The sequence below is a fragment of the Lissotriton vulgaris genome, chromosome 11 (genome assembly GCF_964263255.1).
Source record: "Lissotriton vulgaris chromosome 11, aLisVul1.2, whole genome shotgun sequence".
Taxonomy (NCBI): domain Eukaryota; kingdom Metazoa; phylum Chordata; class Amphibia; order Caudata; family Salamandridae; genus Lissotriton; species Lissotriton vulgaris.
This window is the reverse complement of record NC_141699.1, coordinates 108,662,722-108,682,287: the sequence shown is the minus strand read 5'-3', so window position 1 is coordinate 108,682,287 and position 19,566 is coordinate 108,662,722. Positions and strand designations below refer to the sequence as shown.

Genomic DNA, 19,566 nt, shown 5'->3' with positions numbered 1-19,566 from the left:
GTCAAGAGTGTAAAAAAACCGAACGCTCCTGGAGGCGCGACAAAACAACAACCAATAAGAACATCTACTCTATTTCGCTTCTGACCTATAAAACTGCTATTCATAAAACCAAAAGCATGTTTTTTCAGGAGAGAATAGATAAAGCAGGATGCTCCAGTAAGGAAGTGTACGCCATCCTTAAAGAGCTTTCAAAACCCCAACGTCAAGGACCAGGACCTGCTTCCGATCCTAAAGTCGACCTGGAGAAATGCCAGCAACTGGCCAACTTCTTCCACGACAAAATCCGACTAATCCTGGAATCTATCCCCCCCTCCAGTCCTGAGGAAGACATCGCTCTCCCACACACCTCCACCTGTCTGTCCACGTGGGGCCAGGTCACGGTAGACGAGGTGAGAAATACGTTCAACTCTATGAAGAGCGGTTCCCCTAGTGACCCTGCTCCTCTCCGCATCCTTAAAGAGGTAGCCCCTACTATCATCCCCTCCCTTACCCATCTGATTAATACCTCACTCCAACAAGGAGTTGTACCCTCAAGCTGGAAGAAGGCGGTGGTAAAAGCCCTGCTGAAGAAACCTACGCTCGACCCCGAGAACCTGGCTAATTACAGGCCCATCTCCCTACTGCCTGGAGTGAGCAAGGTCGCAGAAAAATTGGTCAACAGGAAACTCTCGCAGTTCCTAGAGGCCAATAACAAATTAAAAAACTCCCAGACGGGCTTCCGACCTGGACAGGGCACGGACATCGCCCTCTTGGCTGCGGTAGAGGAGGCGAGAGCGCTATTGGATGGGGGAGGATCAGTGGCAGTGATCCTCCTCGACCTTAGCGCTGCGTTCGATACCGTAGACCACCGACTCCTCATTGAAAGATTGGCTAGAGTTGGAGTGGAAGGTACAGCCCTATCCTGGCTTTCATCTTTCTTGGCCCAACGGTCTTACCAGATTTGGGAAAAGAACGCCCGCTCCTCCGAAATGCCCCTCCAATGTGGTGTTCCTCAGGGCTCTTCCCTGAGCCCTACCTTATTTAATATCTATATGTCCACATTGGAGGAGGTTATCACCCCTTTCGGAGTGAGCGTCGTCAGCTATGCCGACGACACACAATTAGTGGTGTCTCTGTCCCATCCCAAGCAACAGAAAGCTGATCTCCTCAACTGCCTTACGCAGGTCCATCATTGGATGAACAGATCAGCCCTAAAGCTTAATGGGACAAAAACCGAGGTCCTTATACTTGGCCCGAAAGGAACCTCACTTCCCCTGGACAGCTGGCCAGCTTGTTTGGGTCCGCCCCCTGACCCAAAAATAGAGGTGAAAAGTCTGGGTGTGTGGATCGATTCCGATCTCTCTTTCACTTCACAAGCTAAGAAGGTGGCAGGGACCTGCTTTGGTCTCTTAAAATCTCTGAGGAAAGTCCTGCCCCTTCTCCCCCCTAAATCCCCAAAACTATTAGTCCAAGGTCTCATAATATCGAGGCTGGACTATAGTAATGTGATTTACCTGGGCGCTCCCGAAGCGACCCTTACTAAACTGCAGACAATTCAGAACACGGCCGCCCGGATCATCACTAACACCCCGGCCAGATCATCTGCTAAACCCGCTCTTAAACTCCTCCATTGGCTCCCCATAAGGGAGAGAGTCACATTTAAGGCCCTATGTCTCGTCCACAAAACGCTGCACAATCAAGGTCCTCCTGTCCTCAGGAATTTTGTCACCCCCTACAGAAATTCTAGATCCCTCCGTTCCAATGCAGAAAACCTTACCAACACCCCCAGATTTAGGAAAACCCGAACAGGAGGAAGACGGTTCTCGGTACAAGCCTCCCGCCTTTGGAACTCACTTCCTCGTAACCTACGACTTGAACCTCAATACCTGCTCTTCAGGAAGCTGTTAAAAACCCATCTCTTCCCCTAACCTGTGCACCCCCCCCCCCCCTGTCTCTGATCCTTCATTCTCCCTTTCCTCGTATCTCAGTTTCTTGCTCCACTGTTTTGGTGAATTCAGGGTTCCTTCAGCGCTGGGATACCTCCGGGTGACTATCGCGCTTCATAAAAATAAATAATAATAATAATAATAACTACAGTTTAAACAATGACAGCATATACATCACGTCTGTATTTTGAATGTACTGCTGCAGTACATTCAAAATCCTTCACCCTGAAGACCAACAAAAAATAATGGCAGTTTATAATATTTGAAATGTAATACCATCATGCCATAGTGTTATTTCCAACATCTAGCAAGAGAGAGGCCAGTACCGGGGAATTGCACTCTGCAGAAGACTGGGTACGGGGATCCTATGAGAAAGCAGGCCCTGATGGGAAGTAGAGTACAATGGGTCTTGTGAAGGAGATAGAGAAGAAAGAAAATTGAAGCAATATATCTAGGTGCCACTGAAACACTGACAGTCGGGTTACTCTTTAGAGACACAAGTCTGTGAAGAGAGGCTGTACTTGGGCAGGATAGCCGAGGGTCAAATGGAAGAAAACTGGGATATATTGTCAAAATCATGTGTCACTGAAAGTCTAATAGAGTAGATTCCACTATGACCCTAAGCTCACTCGTCTAAGGAAGGAGAGATTTCAGTGAACAAGAGTAGATTAGAGTGGGAAAGGCAGATGGTCATAGAAATCCAGCCGTTCAATTATATTCAGTTTAAGTTGTGTACAGATATTAGCTGAGTAGGAAGTCAATAAGTCTGTTGAGTGATTGTAGAACACGCTATACACTGAATCGCTTCTAGATACTTGCAATTCTTTTGCAGATATTGAAGTTTGACACACATGTGAAAGCGATTTGGCTAGGATCATACACTTTTATCAAGTGGGGAAGGTAGGAATAGAACCCAGTTCTTCAGTTTTGATGGTCTCCTACTTATATCAAGTCTCCAGGAGACAACACAGGAATAAATATTCGAGGCACCATGGTTTTGTCTTCAGTCTGCTGTTGTCATGGTGTGATTTCATAAAACACCACTGATGGTTTGTGAGAATGGAATGGGCATTTGTTGACACATATTTTATCACTCTGTAATTTAGGGTGGCTTGAACTTCTATTACTGTCATTTTTAGTGCTAGGATACTTGGACAGTTTCTTACTCTGGCCCTCCAAAATGTTCATCAACTCATTAGAAAGGTCAGCTGTATTTCTGTGGTGTGAATCTTATTAGACCTTTAAAACTGTCCAAAGACCTAGCCGTTATTTTGATGGCACTGCTAAACTGAGCGGGAAGGGCATTTGCAACAGTGGAAATATAAAAGAGTCCCTATCTTACCAAGAATTGGAAAAAGTGTGCACAGTATGAACTCACAAACCCATTAATGCCATAACCACATATCTAATAAATCACAACAATAGGAAAAATGAGATCAGAACAATTTAAAATGATATTTAGAAAATTGTACAATTTATTCAATATAAAATAATACTTTCATACACAAATATAGTGTCATGCCTGCCGATCCACGGAAGCCGTGGTTGGCAAAGACATGGTTGGCGGAAGAGAGTGTGTCAGGAAAGCGCATGCGCAAGTCTCGCGCATGCGGGATATCGCTATATAGGTTCCCCTTTCCGTTCCTATGACGCTTTGCGTTCCCTTCGGGTTTCCTGCATCGCTTCCGGGTCACGGTGGTGGCGTTCGGGCTCCGGCGGATCTCCTCTTGGCTCGGTGACGGTAAACGGTTGTGAGCGCTCTCCTACTGATGAGATAAGTTCGAGAGTTGATTATTGTTTCTGGAGTTAACACTCGTTAGTGTTTTCCACTCTGTGTAGAGTTTACACGGGGCGTCTTCGTTTGCAGACATTTGTTGCAGGACTTATTGTTAGCGCTTTATTTTACCTCGGTGAGGTTTATCTCTTTGGTTTAGAGGAGCATCAGAAATTAGTACTTGGAGCTCCTGAAGTGATTTCTAACTTCATTTGATAAGACAAAACAGGGAATTATTTACTTGATGCAGGAGTTACTTTTGTGGAGAACAGGGAGTCAATATTCATAAAGGCACTGGAAACATTAGGTACGCTCAGTCACCTATTCTTATACATATAGGCATTATGTGGACTCTCCCTTATTGATAACCAATGACCCCTATTTTATAGGAATATTCATTTTTCATGTATCACCCTACCTACCTTACTGTGAGGTCAACAGAAGGAAGATTGATTACAGGTAGAAGCACTGCAAGTAATCGCCAGGTACCATATATCTCTGCTTTATAGCATACACTCTCACAGATATAATACATCATAGTCCTAATCACTCTCTCTTTATCCACAGGAGGGGTTCAGAAGAGATAGTGAGTGTTGACCAGTTCTCTTTGCATCCTGGATTTCGGATTCCTGTGTCTTCCCCATCTTTCCTTGTTTTGTTTCCCTGTGTCCCTTGCACTGGCATCTACTCTTCTCACCAAGTATATATATATCATTGGTGTAGAGTGAACCGGTGTGGGGGAGGTCAGGAAAGAGCTTCAACTTCATGGTGTTTCCGAGACATCCTCCTAACAGGCACGACAGAACGCAAAGCGTCATTAACATATTTGTCGCCTAAACACCATGGAAGTGACGCTAGCTGATTTAGCTAATATGATGGGTAATCTCCAGCTGGAAACCCAGGCCTTAGCTACAAGGCTAGATAGAATGGATAGGGATGGAGCTGGGACAGCCTCGGGCTCGCAAACACCAGTTATACAGGTAGTTACCCCTGCTCCCCCTTTGCCTCTTGCTCCCCCGGAACGATTTTCAGGAGAACCTACGAGATGTGCTGCCTTTATCAGTCAGTGTCAATTACATTTTGTGTGCAAACCCACATGTTTTCCGACTGATCAGGCCAAGGTGGCATTCATGATTTCCTACTTGGGTGGCTCAGCTTCCAATTGGGCTATACCATTGATTGAAAGAGACGATCCATTACTTTTAGATTATGATAGGTTCAAGGGCGAACTTCGTAAACTATTTGATAAACACACCTTCACCCACGCTGCGGATACAGAACTGCTTCTGTTGAAACAGGGAACTAGGGATTTGCCTACTTATATAGCCACCTTTAATCGTTTAGTGGCAGAAGCTAGTTGGCCACAGGACAAACATAGTGCTTTATTTTATAAAGGGCTCCGTGATGAGCTAAAGGATGCCTTGGCACATGTGGTAGATCCCCCTGATACATGTCCTGAGTTGATAGATCTGGTGGTCAAGTTGGATCACCGTTTGGGTGAACGCAGAAAAGATAAGAATAGATATGATTATAGTAAAACATATTATAGAGAGAGAAAGACAGAATCTGAATCTTCTACAGGCTCTCCCTCGGAAGGTGTTGGACCCATGCAAATAGGGAGTATTAAGGGGCCAATCAGTGAAGCAGAAAGGCAGAGAAGACGAGACCATAAGCTATGCTTATATTGTGGTAAGGCAGGTCATTTCTTAAGAGAGTGCCCTATCAAACCTAAGCAAAATAAAAGGTCGGAAAACTAGCAGACCCGAAGCCAAAAGAGACTGAGGCATCGGGTCATTCAGGATCTAAAGTCTCTTCAACCTCTCACAGTCAGAGTCATTTCTTAGTACCTTCTTTATTGCAGTGGCAACAGTCTAAGACACAAATACCCATCATGCTTGATTCCGGAGCCTCTGGTAATTTTATGGATCAAGAATGGGCTCAACAACATAAGATTCCTGTAGCCTCAAAGGACACCATAGAAGAAGTTTGTACCATTGATGGCAGCACGCTTAAATCAGGACCTATTACACAAACCACTGATACCATCCTAGTCACCTTACTGGATGTTCACACAGAGAACTTGTTATTTGATCTTATACAGTCACCGCAGTTTCCTATAGTATTAGGTCTACCTTGGTTAAGAACCCACAATCCCTCGATTGACTGGCAGAAGGGCATTATAGAATTCGATCCCAAGGTGTGTAGTGATCATATCAAACCATTGGAGTCACAAGACTTTCAGAAAAAGATAGAAGAACCTTCTTCTTCGTATCCTGATCAGGAGATAATGCATATAGGTTGTAGTGTTACTGCACATACAGAGTTGCAAATCGATGAGCCAGACACTTTCCTGCCTGCAGTCTATTTACCTTTTTCATCTATTTTTGATGCCAAGGAGGCCACTTGTTTACCCCCACATAGGGTATATGATTGTAGAATAGACTTACAAGCAGGTGCTCGCATTCCTACTAGTAGGGTATATGCGTTAACCAAAAAAGAAAATGTTTACTTGAGGGAATATCTAGACAAGATGTTGGACTTGGGTTTCATTAGGGTGTCCAGATCCCCCGCTTCTTCAGCCCTTTTCTTCATACCGAAACGAGAAGGGGGTTTGCGGTGTTGTATCGATTATCGCTCACTCAACGCTGTTACTATCAAAAATCGATACCCGCTCCTTCTCATTTCCTCCTTATTGGATCAAGGAAAGACAGCCAATTTCTTTACCAAATTGGACCTAAGAGGTGCTTACCACCTAGTAAGAGTTAAGGAGGGGGACGAATGGAAAACAGCTTTTTGTACTAAATATGGACTTTTTGAATATTTAGTCATGCCGTTTGGCTTATGCAACGCTCCCTCTGCCTTCCAATATTTCATAAATGACATACTGAGAGACATTCTAGATCAATGTGTCATTGCCTACAACGATGACTTACTGATATATTCAAGTACACTGCAGGAACACATCCTTCATGTCCAGTCTGTCCTAAAGAGGTTACGAGACAATTACCTGTTCTGCAAATTGGATCAATGTTTTTTCCATAGGTCACGAGTATCCTTTCTAGGATATATCATTTCCTCTCAGGGATTGGAAATGGATCCCAATAAGGTACGAGCGGTAGTGCAATGGACTGCACCCACCTCTGTGAAAGAGGTGCAACAGTTCATTGGTTTTGCCAACTTCTACAGACGCTTCATTAATCACTTCTCGGACATCGTGACACCCATTACCAGATTGTTGAGGAAGGGTATTCCCTTCATCTGGACGGCTGAGGCAGAAGAAGCGTTTCAGAGATTAAAGAATGCTTTCACTAGTGCTCCTGTCCTGAGACATCCTGACCAAAACAGCCCTTTCGTGGTGGAAGTGGATGCTTCCCAAGTAGCGGTAGGGGGTGTGTTGTCCCAAGTTCATCCTGACACTGGAGAATTACATCCGGTGGCTTACTATTCTCACAAGCTTACCGCACCCGAAGTCAATTATGCGGTAGGAGAAAGGGAGCTGCTCGCAATAAAGAAGGTACTAGAAGAGTGGAGACCTTATTTGTTAGGCTCTAGATATACGGTTACCATCATCACTGACCATAGAAACCTCCAATATCTGAAGACTACTAAAGCCCTTTCTATGAGACAGTTAAGGTGGACTCAATTTTTCAGTGGGTATGATTTTGAGATACATTTCAGATCAGGACGAAAGAATGGGAAAGCTGATACCCTTTCTAGATTAGGTTTTGATCCCTTGCCCACTATGGAAGTACAACCTTCTATCCTGGATTCCAAGAAAATCATAGGGGCAATCAGTATGGAAGAGAGATTATTGAAGGATGTAAAGGACTCACAGCAGAACCCCCAGACCCTGGAGTATTTGGGGGATCAGGAAACCCAATGGAAAGAGGGGCTAGGATATGTACAAGGAGGTTTATATATTCCCACAGAACCATTGAGACAAAAGGTATTACAGTTGTGTCATACTCAAGGTTTAGCAGGACATCCCGGATGCAAGAGAACTGTAGAACTGGTAAAACGGTATTGTTGGTGGCCCAGTATTTCACAAGATGTACAGGACTTCGTGAAGACATGTCATGTATGTGCACAAGGTAAAGCAATACACACCAAACCCGTGGGTCTGTTAAATCCGATTCCAACTCATCCAGGTCCATGGCATACAGTATCTATGGATTTTATTGTGGAACTGCCTCGTACCAGTACAGGGAATACTGCTGTATTAGTGGTAGTGGATTTGTTTACGAAGACTGCCCATTTCATTCCTTTGCCTGGTTTACCTACTTCAATGAAGCTTGCTCAAGTGTTTTTACAGCACGTTGTTAGGTTGCATGGCATACCCTTTGTTTTGATCACGGATAGGGGTACCCAATTTGTCTCCCGATTTTGGAGACAATTATGTGAGCTATTACAAGTGGATGTACGGTTGTCCTCCAGTCACCACCCTCAAACGGATGGACAAAACGAACGGGTCAACCAGAGTTTAGAACAACTAATTAGATGTCAATGTCTCCAGTCTACGAAAGAGTGGGACGAAGTCATCTGGTTAGCAGAGTTGACATATAATAACAGTCACCACTTTTCCACCTTATTCACTCCTTTCTATGGCTCTCATGGGTTTCATCCTCGAGTGTTACCTATACCCCTTTCTAGCACTTGCAACACTCCCTCGGTATCTGCTTTGGTGCAACATCTACAGACTGTCCACAATTCCGTTTCAGACAATTTAGACAAAGCCAAGATACAGTATAAGAAGGGGGCAGATGCACGTAGGACACCTGAACCAGTGTATAAGGCAGGGGACAAAGTATGGTTGTCCTCCAAATACATTGCATTGAGAGGTGCATGCAAATTCCAACCTAAATACATTGGCCCTTTCCTTGTCTCTAAGGTTATCAACCCAGTTGCCATGAAACTTGACCTCCCTGTGTCCATGAAGATACACCCTGTATTTCATGTCTCGCTCCTGAAGCCAGTTGCACCGGGTACTCGGTTACCTGTGAGCCCGCCACCTGTTATAGTGAATTCAGATGAGGAATACGAGGTGGCCAGTATTATTGACTCCCGTAGGAGTAGAGGCAGACTGCAGTACCTCATACATTGGAAAGGGTATAGTATAGAGGAGCGCAGTTGGGAACCTGCAAGTCAGATACATGCACCTAGATTGGTGCGTTTGTTTCATAGACGCCATCCTAGAAAGCCCAAACCTGTTGGGGGCAGTTTGGGAGGGGCGTACTGTCATGCCTGCCGATCCACGGAAGCCGTGGTTGGCAAAGACATGGTTGGGGGAAGAGAGTGTGTCAGGAAAGCGCATGCGCAAGTCTCGCGCATGCGCGATATCGCTATATAGGTTCCCCTTTCCGTTCCTATGACGCTTTGCGTTCCCTTCGGGTTTCCTGCATCGCTTCCGGGTCACGGTGGTGGCGTTCGGGCTCCGGCGGATCTCCTCTTGGCTCGGTGACGGTAAACGGTTGTGAGCGCTCTCCTACTGAAGAGATAAGTTCGAGAGTTGATTATTGTTTCTGGAGTTAACACTCGTTAGTGTTTTCCACTCTGTGTAGAGTTTACACGGGGCGTCTTCGTTTGCAGACACTTGTTGCAGGACTTATTGTTAGCGCTTTATTTTACCTCGGTGAGGTTTATCTCTTTGGTTTAGCGGAGCATCAGAAATTAGTACTTAGAGCTCCTGAAGTGATTTCTAACTTCATTTGATAAGACAAAACAGGGAATTATTTACTTGATGCGGGAGTTACTTTTGTGGAGAACAGGGAGTCAATATTCATAAAGGCACTGGAAACATTAGGTACGCTCAGTCACCTATTCTTATACATATAGGCATTATGTGGACTCTCCCTTATTGATAACCAATGACCCCTATTTTATAGGAATATTAATTTTTCATGTATCACCCTACCTACCTTACTGTGAGGTCAACAGAAGGAAGATTGATTACAGGTAGGAGCACTGCAAGTAATCGCCAGGTACCATATATCTCTGCTTTATAGCATACACTCTCACAGATATAATACATCATAGTCCTAATCACTCTCTCTTTATCCACAGGAGGGGTTCAGAAGAGATAGTGAGTGTTGACCAGTTCTCTTTGCATTCTGGATTTCGGATTCCTGTGTCTTCCCCATCTTTCCTTGTTTTGTTTCCCTGTGTCCCTTGCACTGGCATCTACTCTTCTCACCAAGTATATATATATCATTGGTGTAGAGTGAACCGGTGTGGGGGAGGTCAAGAAAGAGCTTCAACTTCATGGTGTTTCCGAGACATCCTCCTAACAGGCACGACATATAGTGCCAATTTAATACAGTTAAAAATGTGACAATTCACATAAAGAACATTTAAAAATACAAAGTTGTCGACGCAGCGTTTCGGTTTTGTGATAACACCTTCATCAGGACAAAGTTCTTTCGGTGGAAAGGGATTGTATATAGGCCTCAGTGTTCAATTCGAGGTACCTTCCCGAGTCTTTTGAGTCACCTTCTTATGGATAGGTGCCAGTCCACTGGATAGTTGGGCACGAGTAAATAGTGCACAGTCCTTGGAATATGTGTATATTCTCTTGAGGTCAAGGGAGCCACCGTTTTTTATGGGTAGATATTGAGCAGGCGCCCTAATAATATGGGACAAGCCCAGAAACACAGCGCGTGGCTGGATGCTTTGACACTTTCACCGTTGGTTAGGGCGCATTAATTAATAAGCGCGATTTCCTTCAAATTCATCTTTTCAAGAACCGATTTTGTCAATTACCAGGCTCTTCTTTCAGTGTAGCAGCCTCCCTGCTCCTCTTGTACCTCTTCGTTTTTTGACATTTGCAACAGTGGCCACCAACTCTTTAAAAAGGAATGATGGAGAAGTCTTGTATGTTCATAACTGGTGTTATGTTTGTTCCTGTACCATGGAATTAAAACTGTTCTCAATTCATTCTCAACACTTAACAGCAGTATTTTCAAGAACCACACAAAATGTAAAATTGTAACAAATGCCCCCTCCACTCCCCCATTGAGTAAAAATATTCACGTTTTCTTTGTGCGATTATATATACCACTGACATGATGTGATGGCCCCATGATGAACCTGTTATCCCCTGATGCTAAAATCTGCCACCATCATTTTCCAAAGCAGCAGAGGGTTTTGGCCTGTGTCTGTGAACACTATCTATACAGGTCTCTGAAAGAAACTTTATTTGATTTAAATTCTATATAGTGTGACATCTGCCCTTGGGCATCTTGGCGCTGTCTTTCTCAAGGAGTCAATGAAAGAATTATACGGGAAGAGTGACAAGCCAGGTCTTCAGTGATTTCCAGAATGTGAGGTGATCGACTTAGTTACTCAAATTCTAAGGCATTTGGGGCCAGATGTTGGTGGCCAAATACTGAGCGGTAACTCAGAAATGCGCAGAATTTCTGCGTTACTGACTGGTATTTGGCTGAGTGCAATGTAGGTGAGCTAAAACCTACTTGCAAAAAAATTAATCGCAAAATAGCTATTCCTTATTTTGCTCTTGCATTTAAGGAATCGGAAATACCGATTCCTCAAATGCAATGTAAGTAGCACTAAAAATAGTGCACTTCAGCCTTAAGGAATCGCTAATTACCACGAACTTCAAGTTGGTGGTAAGTAGCGATTTCCTTTAAAAAGCACTTTTTTGCTTTTTTAAATGTGCCATGTGGCACACATCCATGCTCCGTCCATCACCACCCCCTTTTGTACCGCTTAGGGCATGTATGTGCGCCACATGTGCACACATGTACATTTCAGGGGTGTAACAGGGTGTCTTTTGGACACCCTGGCACCCTTGAAATAGCTCCTGCTATTAGCGATTCTTTAATACCGAATCGCTAATAGTGAATCTCTTCCCATTCATTCCTATGGGCCTGCTAGCCCATAGGAATGAATGGCTAGGTATTCCTTAATAACAAATCTCAATTACTGATTCGTTATTAAGGAATGTTAAGGAATCGCTAATATTTAGCCATTCCTTAATAGCGATTCGGTAAAAATCGCTATTAAGGACTCGCCAAATGGAAGTTACCTACAGCTGGCCCTTGGTTCCATAGCTTAGAGGTGTTATAAACCAGCCTTCAGCCCCCCCCCCTCATCCCCCTCCCCCCCAACACCCAGGACACTTTCCTTATAGCTGGTACCTGTACCTTATTAGACGAAGGTGACCACAACACTCTTGGTGTGTACCAAGAGATTTTCTTTCTGAGAACCTCTGGGCCCTGATGATGGAGAGGTTGGTGTGCAAGGCAGAGGACCTTAGAAGCCACCCTCTTTTTGACAGGGAGCCAGTGCAGGTTTTCCCTGTCTTTGGAGACGTGATCAAACTTTTTTGTCTTAGTAAGAGCACAGACCACTGCATTTTGTAGAATCTGCAGTCTCATTAGGACACCTTACTGAGCTCCCACATACAGGGCGTTGCAATAGTCTAACCTCGATATGACTAGTGCAAAGACCACAGATTTCTGGTGCTCAGGGGGTAGGAAAGGGCGGACTTTCTTGAGAGTTTTCAGGACCAGAAAGCAGGATATCTAATTGTTTCAAAATATTTGTTTTACACCCTTCACTGTAAAAGAGTCAAATGCCCCCAAACTATCTGATGCTAACAGCATTTACCTTCATTTTCATTTATCTTTACACTTCTTTACAATACACAGTTTATGACTCAAATGCATCACAGCTGAATAACCGGTGATACTTCTTCTGAATATCTTACGTAATCTAAACCTCTGTGTTTAAGACAGTTCACAGTTATTTCTATTCCTATTTTTGAGAAAGGGAGGCAAAAATAGAAAGCCTTTCTATGTTGTCTTGAAGAGACATCTCTTCCGTGGTCATAACTGAGCAGTGTGTGGGATACAGCAATGACACCGACCCCGGAATTTTACTATTTTTGTATAGCAGCCAGTTGTTGCTGGGTAAATAACCTGCTCACTTCTAATTTCAAGAGGTCTATCTTACAATACCCCAATTTTCCGTATAAATCTTCAGGTATGCAACTGTTACCTCTTGTCTTAAGGTCCCCTCCATTCATTCCTGTCATATATCTTGTGTGATAGATTCTTAGATACATTTTATAAGACCTCTTTTGATCTTCTAAATTGAGGGTGTGCCAATCTGATTGATGACTGCATCTAACCCCAGATTTCTTACCTTTAGCTTAGTCCCAGGTGCTAGACTAAACATGATTTTTTTAACTGCAGCTGCTTCTGTGTCCTGGCAGGTGGAGCCAGCATTGCGCTGCCTCATAAATAACAGTTCAGAGCCATAAAAAGCAGCTACCCATGCATGTTGATGTCAGTTCCTTTCTTTCTGCATCCTTTAACACAGCTATCAAGCTCATTTCCCAACTTTATTGATTTCTGACACCAAATTTCAAAGAAGACAATCTGCCAGAGAAGATGTTCCGTCCCTTAGCAACAGATCTCAGACCGTGCTGCGGATGCACATGTCATGGTCCTGAATCTGGATGACATTTGTTTGTGGTGTTTTGATTCTGGTCACGATTCGAAGTCATGCGACAAGTGCTCCCTGATGTACCCAAAGACGATCAAGGAGAACAAAGCGCAACTCTACTTCATGAAACACAAGAAGGCACGTTCAAAGTCCTGATCCGGCTCCAAGTGGCGGGTCGTTTCTGCTGCAAATGACGGCTGTGTCACAAGCGGAAAAAGGCCTCTATCTGCAGTCAACCCCCTCTAACCACTCCAGATCATTGGAGAAGAATGCAGCAATACTCCAAAGGCCTAACTCCACTTGTGTCTTCCAAATCCAAGCCCATTCCTAGACTTGTACCAGTGCACCCTGAGTTTCCCAGGCCGTTGTTTACCTGGCAGCATATAGAGGCCTTTAAAGAATCCAAGATTCAAACTTTTAAGGAGATACTAGCTCCTTATGGAGCTCATTTGGTCTCCTCGGAGTCACCATGTCCACCAGTCGCATTTCTGCCAACGAGTTCTTCCCTGAAAATGACTGACCACTCTGGGCCTCCTTTCAGCTCCCTACTAGAGCTATACTCCATGAGGCCACACCCATCTTGACTTGGCTTGTGCCAACTCTTACTCTTTTGGCATCCATGCTGGATCCTGTCTCAAACCTGATCTTCAATCAGAGCTTACATCAACCCGTTCCAGACCTATGTTGTGCTAAGAGATCACCAAAGCGGAGCCCCCAACATTGGTAAGAGATCCCTATCGTCTCCCTCAAGGCCAGTACCGTAAATATGTAGATGCCCTGTTTGGCTCCAGATCAGGTGCAGTTCAAGTGCTTTGAACATACCACATGACGAAGAAGAGAAGGCAAACAACTTGTTCCCTCCTCACTGTACTGGTTCTGGATTGTATATGGACTTCCAAAATGCAAGTGAGTTGGACACTTCTCACAAGACTGAATTAGAATCTCCACCAGGTCAGCCTACACAGCAAAGTGCCTCCTTTGCTTTGGTTGCCTTCATGGCTGCACAAGTTCTTAATTTACAGTTGCCTACACTGAGAGCTTTTAGCCACTGTCCATTCTATTTGAGCCCTTGCAGTCAATGAATGAGGCTGTAAGAGACACACTAATGACTGGACGAAGCCATGCTCCGCTCCTTCAGTCAGTCCTGCAGAGGTTAGACTACGTAGGCCAACCTCTGGGGACCTGGCCTTTCCGATGAATAGTTCTAACTGATTAATCCTCACCTGGTGCTTATCATTTCATCAGTGGACTAGGGAATTATGTCTCCACCAATACGACAGTCGTCAAGCTGTGATGAGACTGCACGAAGTAGATGTTAGTTACAGATTTGCATGAGGTATGCCTTTCGTGCCTGGGCCTCAGTCATGACTCCAAGTCGTACAACAAATGTGCCCTCATGCATGCGAAGGCGAATCGAAACTGGGATGTGAACCTCTGCATCACTGAACATAGGAAGAGGTCATATTCCAAGTCACAAGCCTGATCCTTATCCAAGTTATGGGGCTGGTCCTGCGAAAAGTCTGATTCTCCTGCATTGGATCTTTCATTGATTCACATGCTTGAATTCATCCCTGTCGTCAGACTGGGAACCCTTCGCTCACAACATAGCGATGTACACCTTCACCCATGTCCCTTGTCTTACTTTCAAACCTTTCCCTCCAATCTACCTTATAATACATGACCCAAACTCCTGCCAATCAGAAACCACCTCACCCAGCTGATCCCCTCCCTGCGGCTTCCAACTGTTAGATTTTCTAACACATGTTCAGTATGAGGAACCCTTTGACAGCTCATCTGAGAAAGGAGTTTTTTTGTCAGATATTGTCAAAAGAGCACAGCAGGCTAAGATAATGGCTGATGCTCAAAATAGGACATCTTTATCACGGATGTGTAAAGCTGTGGAAAGAAGAATATCACACAGTGTTTATATTGTTTGTATCCACACAGTATAGCAGAGTGTGGGATATTCATAAACCTATCCATGACGTCCTTGAAGGAGCAAGTAAGGTGATTGGCTCTGGCTATTTCACGGGGCAAGGAGGAGGATGTAAACAGCCAATGGGAAAACAAGTGCTTTATTGGAAGTCCCGGTCTGTTAATGTCACAGGCAAATTGGAGAATGAACCAAACAATGTCTGTTCCTGGAGAGCGTAGCTAGGATTCTTCCTTCTCCTTCCGGCGAGAGTTTCGACTGGCGTCAAGGATTACAGCAAACGGCTTGTCCCTCGGCGTCTCCGGCATCCAGTGGTGTATCGGGGGTGGGGGAGGAAATGAACAAAACAAAAGAATAGGGGCCTTTAGTTTCAGGCACAAGGTTTATAAGGCTTGGGAAGGGTTGTGAGGGATCACCCAGCGATTCTAGGGGCGTGCGGAGGAGGGAGAAGACCGACACCGGGAATAACCAAGAGCGAGCTACCCCGAGGACTCCCCACCTTCTCCACCCGCACACAGAGATCCTCCCTCTTTCCGGGACCCAGGAGTCGTGAACGCACCTGTTGGAGCCACATTCCTCCGTGGACATGGCGGGCGAAAAGCGATGTTGGGCTCCGGGGGTCTCTGAAGGGCGTCTTCGGTCTCCGGCGTCTTGCAGCACGGCTCAGGTCCTGCGGTCTCGGCTTCTGGATCCGCACCAGCTGATGCTTCCTGCTTCCCCTCGCACCCGTCTTCATTGGCTGCCGGTGTTTTGACTTGTGTCGTCACTCTAGGCCCTGCCTCCAAGGCCGGATGGAAGACTGGTTCCTGTTCCCAGTTAAATGGCCAGTAACACGGAGGCCACTCGAGGTCAGCTTCAGAGGGCGGCTGGGGAGACAAAAAAGGGGGGTTCAAGGGGGAAGGCAGAGGAAGAAGTCGGTCAAGACTTTCCGACTTCTGACAGGCTATTTTGTAGAAAACCGAGGAAAGAGAATTCTCAATACATTAAGGTGAGCTGAGCGGAAATTGTAAAGGGGAGTCAAGGAAAGTGACTTCCAAGCTGGAGAAACAACCCTACCTTTAAGTCTCAGACTTCTGGTCAGCCTCATTACAATGGAGAGTTGAGCGAGGAAGGGGAAGCGCAAGCAAAATAAATGTGCCACTGGTAATGGAGGCACCAGTTAACACCTTGGCTGCTGATTGAATTCCCCCCCTGTGCTGGACATTCCAGAACAGGGTGTGGTCATGACGGAACCATTCCGTCATCAGCACAGCTCAGCCGTGACTGATGACGGAATGGTTCCGTCACAAGCTTCAAAGGGGTTAAAAAAACAGGTTATGTCTAAGACTGTGCATGATAAAATATAGTCCACTAAAGAATTGACGACGAGCAAGAAATAACGTGCTCAAGGTATGTAGTTGACGGGCTCGTTAACAACATCTAAATACAGAGTAAGTGAGTAAGAGATGAGAGTACCGTCATTGAAGATGGGAATTCTGTTGATGAGATCGTTTCTGGTAAGAAAGCTATCACCGTCAACGAGAAAGCTACCTTAACTGAAGTCATTGCTGTCGATGATAAGGGTACCGTTGACAATGTCATACCCATTTATGATTAGAAATTAACAGTCGACAAGGTCCTCGTCGCTGAGGAGCATGTTGCCGGCGACAAAACAGAAAATAATACAGATATGTCACTTGCAAGCAAGGAAGTTTTAAAACAGAAGGCTCAAGAAAGCAAAGTTGCGTTGATGGGAGAATAGACTGTGTTGTTCGCGAGATGTTTGTTGCCACATCATAAACCAGCTGTGTGTGAGATATGCAAACACCTCTTGATGAAAACCTTGAAGGATCGAGAAATGATGTTGGCTCTGACTCTTTTGGAAAATACCAAGGAAAGACAAGTGTGGGTCATGTATATTAAGTTAGATAGGAAGGAAAAGTTTGGAAGTAAATCAAGAATAGGCAATGTTACATTGCATGCGTTTACAACGCATGCCATTACACCACGGTCATTACAACAACGGCGTTGTTACATCGGATACCATTACAATGACTTGCTGTAAGGGGGTGCTGGATTTTGGAATAGCATTATTTACTATTCCAACTCCAGTCTGTGCAACAGTAGGGAACGTGCGGGATTTTAAATCCAACTCATTCTGCCCCCTACAGCAAGCCGTTGTAACAGCTTGTGTTGTAATGCTATGCGATGCAACAACGTGGTCATTGTAATGACCGTGTTGTAATGACATGCATTGTATTGTAAACTTGGTAAACAATGTTTACCGTAAGGCAATGTAAATGGGTGAAGGTGTACATTGCTATGTTACTACTGAAGGGTTCCCAGTCTGACAATGGAGATGAATTCAAGCATTTGAATCTATGATAAATACAGTGCTGGAAAATAAATAAAGTTACTTACCATAAAGGCACAAAGACTGCTAAGAATTTAGAAATGCTTCAAAATAGACAGCAGTTTTGTTGTGTAGTTCCTATAAGACCTATATAGGATCTGCACGTTTAGACAACATATGTTAGCCTGTGTACCAGCTAGCTCGCAATACCACTACAACCTCCTCTTACCAAGGAGAGAATAGTTGTGAGACTGTGGGACCCTGTGCTGGTCTCGAGCTGAACACCCCGCAAGGGATGTCAGACCACTGTGAGCTGGAGTATCTGCATGCAGGGACCTCAGCAACTTGCGTCAGTGTGTCGGCCGGGAAGTCCTGCTCTCCTCTCCCTATCTCAGCAAGATGTGATGTTTATATACCCTAAAGTATCCCTAGGGGTTCTACCTTGCTGTGCCAGTGTCGGACTTAGGATGACGTCGGGCATGAACTTTATACATAGTTATTATGCAGGAGCTAACGGTCCTGCTGTGATTCCAAGAACCTAAGAATCCTCATGCATAATTTATGAGGCCAGTGTTCAGGGAAAAACCCTATGTATTCTGTGTAGTATTGTAACTAGGTAAAAGGTCAGTCCTTCAAACCATTATGTATTGAGTATAAGAGAGAATGTAGGTGAAGGGTTATGATGTTACCCGGACCTATATTGGGGTACCTATATGAAATGTAACCGTTTAGAAGACAAAATCGGTAACAGGGGCAAAGTTCCCAAGATTCATTTTGTCATCCCTATAGACAGTATGGAACGTATGGTTAGTATCTGTTGTATGACCAGCAAAGACTACAGAGAGTACACATTTATGGGCAAGATAGACAAAGAAGAGGCATCCAGTCGGCACTTTTTGACAGTGAACGGGGGCAGGACGTGACTTGCCAAACCGTGAGCTCACGTTACCCGTTTTATGGGCCACACGCATCAGTTTCACTTTCTCCTACAGTCTACAGATGGGGTTTACAGAGACAGAAGCCTGTGTGACTAACAGAGAAGACTGAGTGATGGCTGAGGGGCGGTACCTACCTATGTGCATACAGCAATGTCACATATACACATTTAAAGCAGGAGGCATGGAACAGGAAGGGGTGGGGGAAAGGGGGCGGAAGGCGCCGGTGAGACGCTCACCGTAACTGGTGCAGTGCCAGCCTGCCAACTGTGATTTTACTACACGTACCAGGGGGATGAAACCACTATGAGGGGCGTATCTATCGACTGTGCAGCTGGTACAGTGGTACCAGGTATCACACGTCTGAGGCGGCCCACCGAACTCGATCACTACACTATTTTACTACGCATCCAGCAGTCATGGGACACGTTTTTACAAGGGCTAAGCATTTGTGTGGAACTCCACAGAAAGCATATATTTTGCTGGCATGCCCCTGCTCCGTGGTGTTGCACCAGTGACATCCGCTCAAATCCAAGCATTGGAAATGGAACAACGGTCAGCTGTTCGGTAGTGTATAAGTTCTATATTTGAAGTGAGGTGGCCCCTCACAGCTTTGGGCCCCGGCACCACTGCAGTAGTAGAAACTATGCCCCATAAACTTTCATGGACTGGGAACCTGTGTCCAGGGCTTTAGATGGGATGAAAAAACCGGGGTGTCTCCCAAAGGGGCGTGGGTCATGTAATTAGGATGTCAGCAGAACAAGCAATAGACAGTTTTTCCAGTCTCTGTCTTTGTTAGAACAGATTCACAATTGCTTTATTAACCTAACGGTTTTCTCAAATGTGCTTGAAAATGCATCATTTGCCCATTCTTTTTTCAAAATTTTCTTGGAGTAAGAACCCCCCCAAACCCCTGTAGGTAGTTCAGGCTTGCTTGCTACGCCCGCGCGCAACAGTGCTGTACAACAATTGTTTTACGCCCTCACCACTCTCAAATGTCACCAGCCGCCACTGGTAACTACATCTGTATTTGATGATCTTCATTTTTTGTCGAACTCCTTTCCCAAGATTCCCATTTCTCTTGTCCAGCCACTCTTAAGAGCTGAGACCCAAATATCACATTCTCATTGTTTACGTGTCACATGCTAATTCATCACAACTCCTTTGATTCTGGAAAAAGCAGAGAATAACATTGTGAGTAA

General features: G+C 44.9%; 1 protein-coding gene across 7 annotated transcripts in view; it reads left to right on the top strand.

The window, feature by feature from the left end:
* The window catches only part of DEPDC5 (DEP domain containing 5, GATOR1 subcomplex subunit), a 592,834-nt gene that overhangs the window by 150,233 nt on the left and 423,035 nt on the right, over positions 1 to 19,566 (top strand). The window lies entirely within an intron of this gene.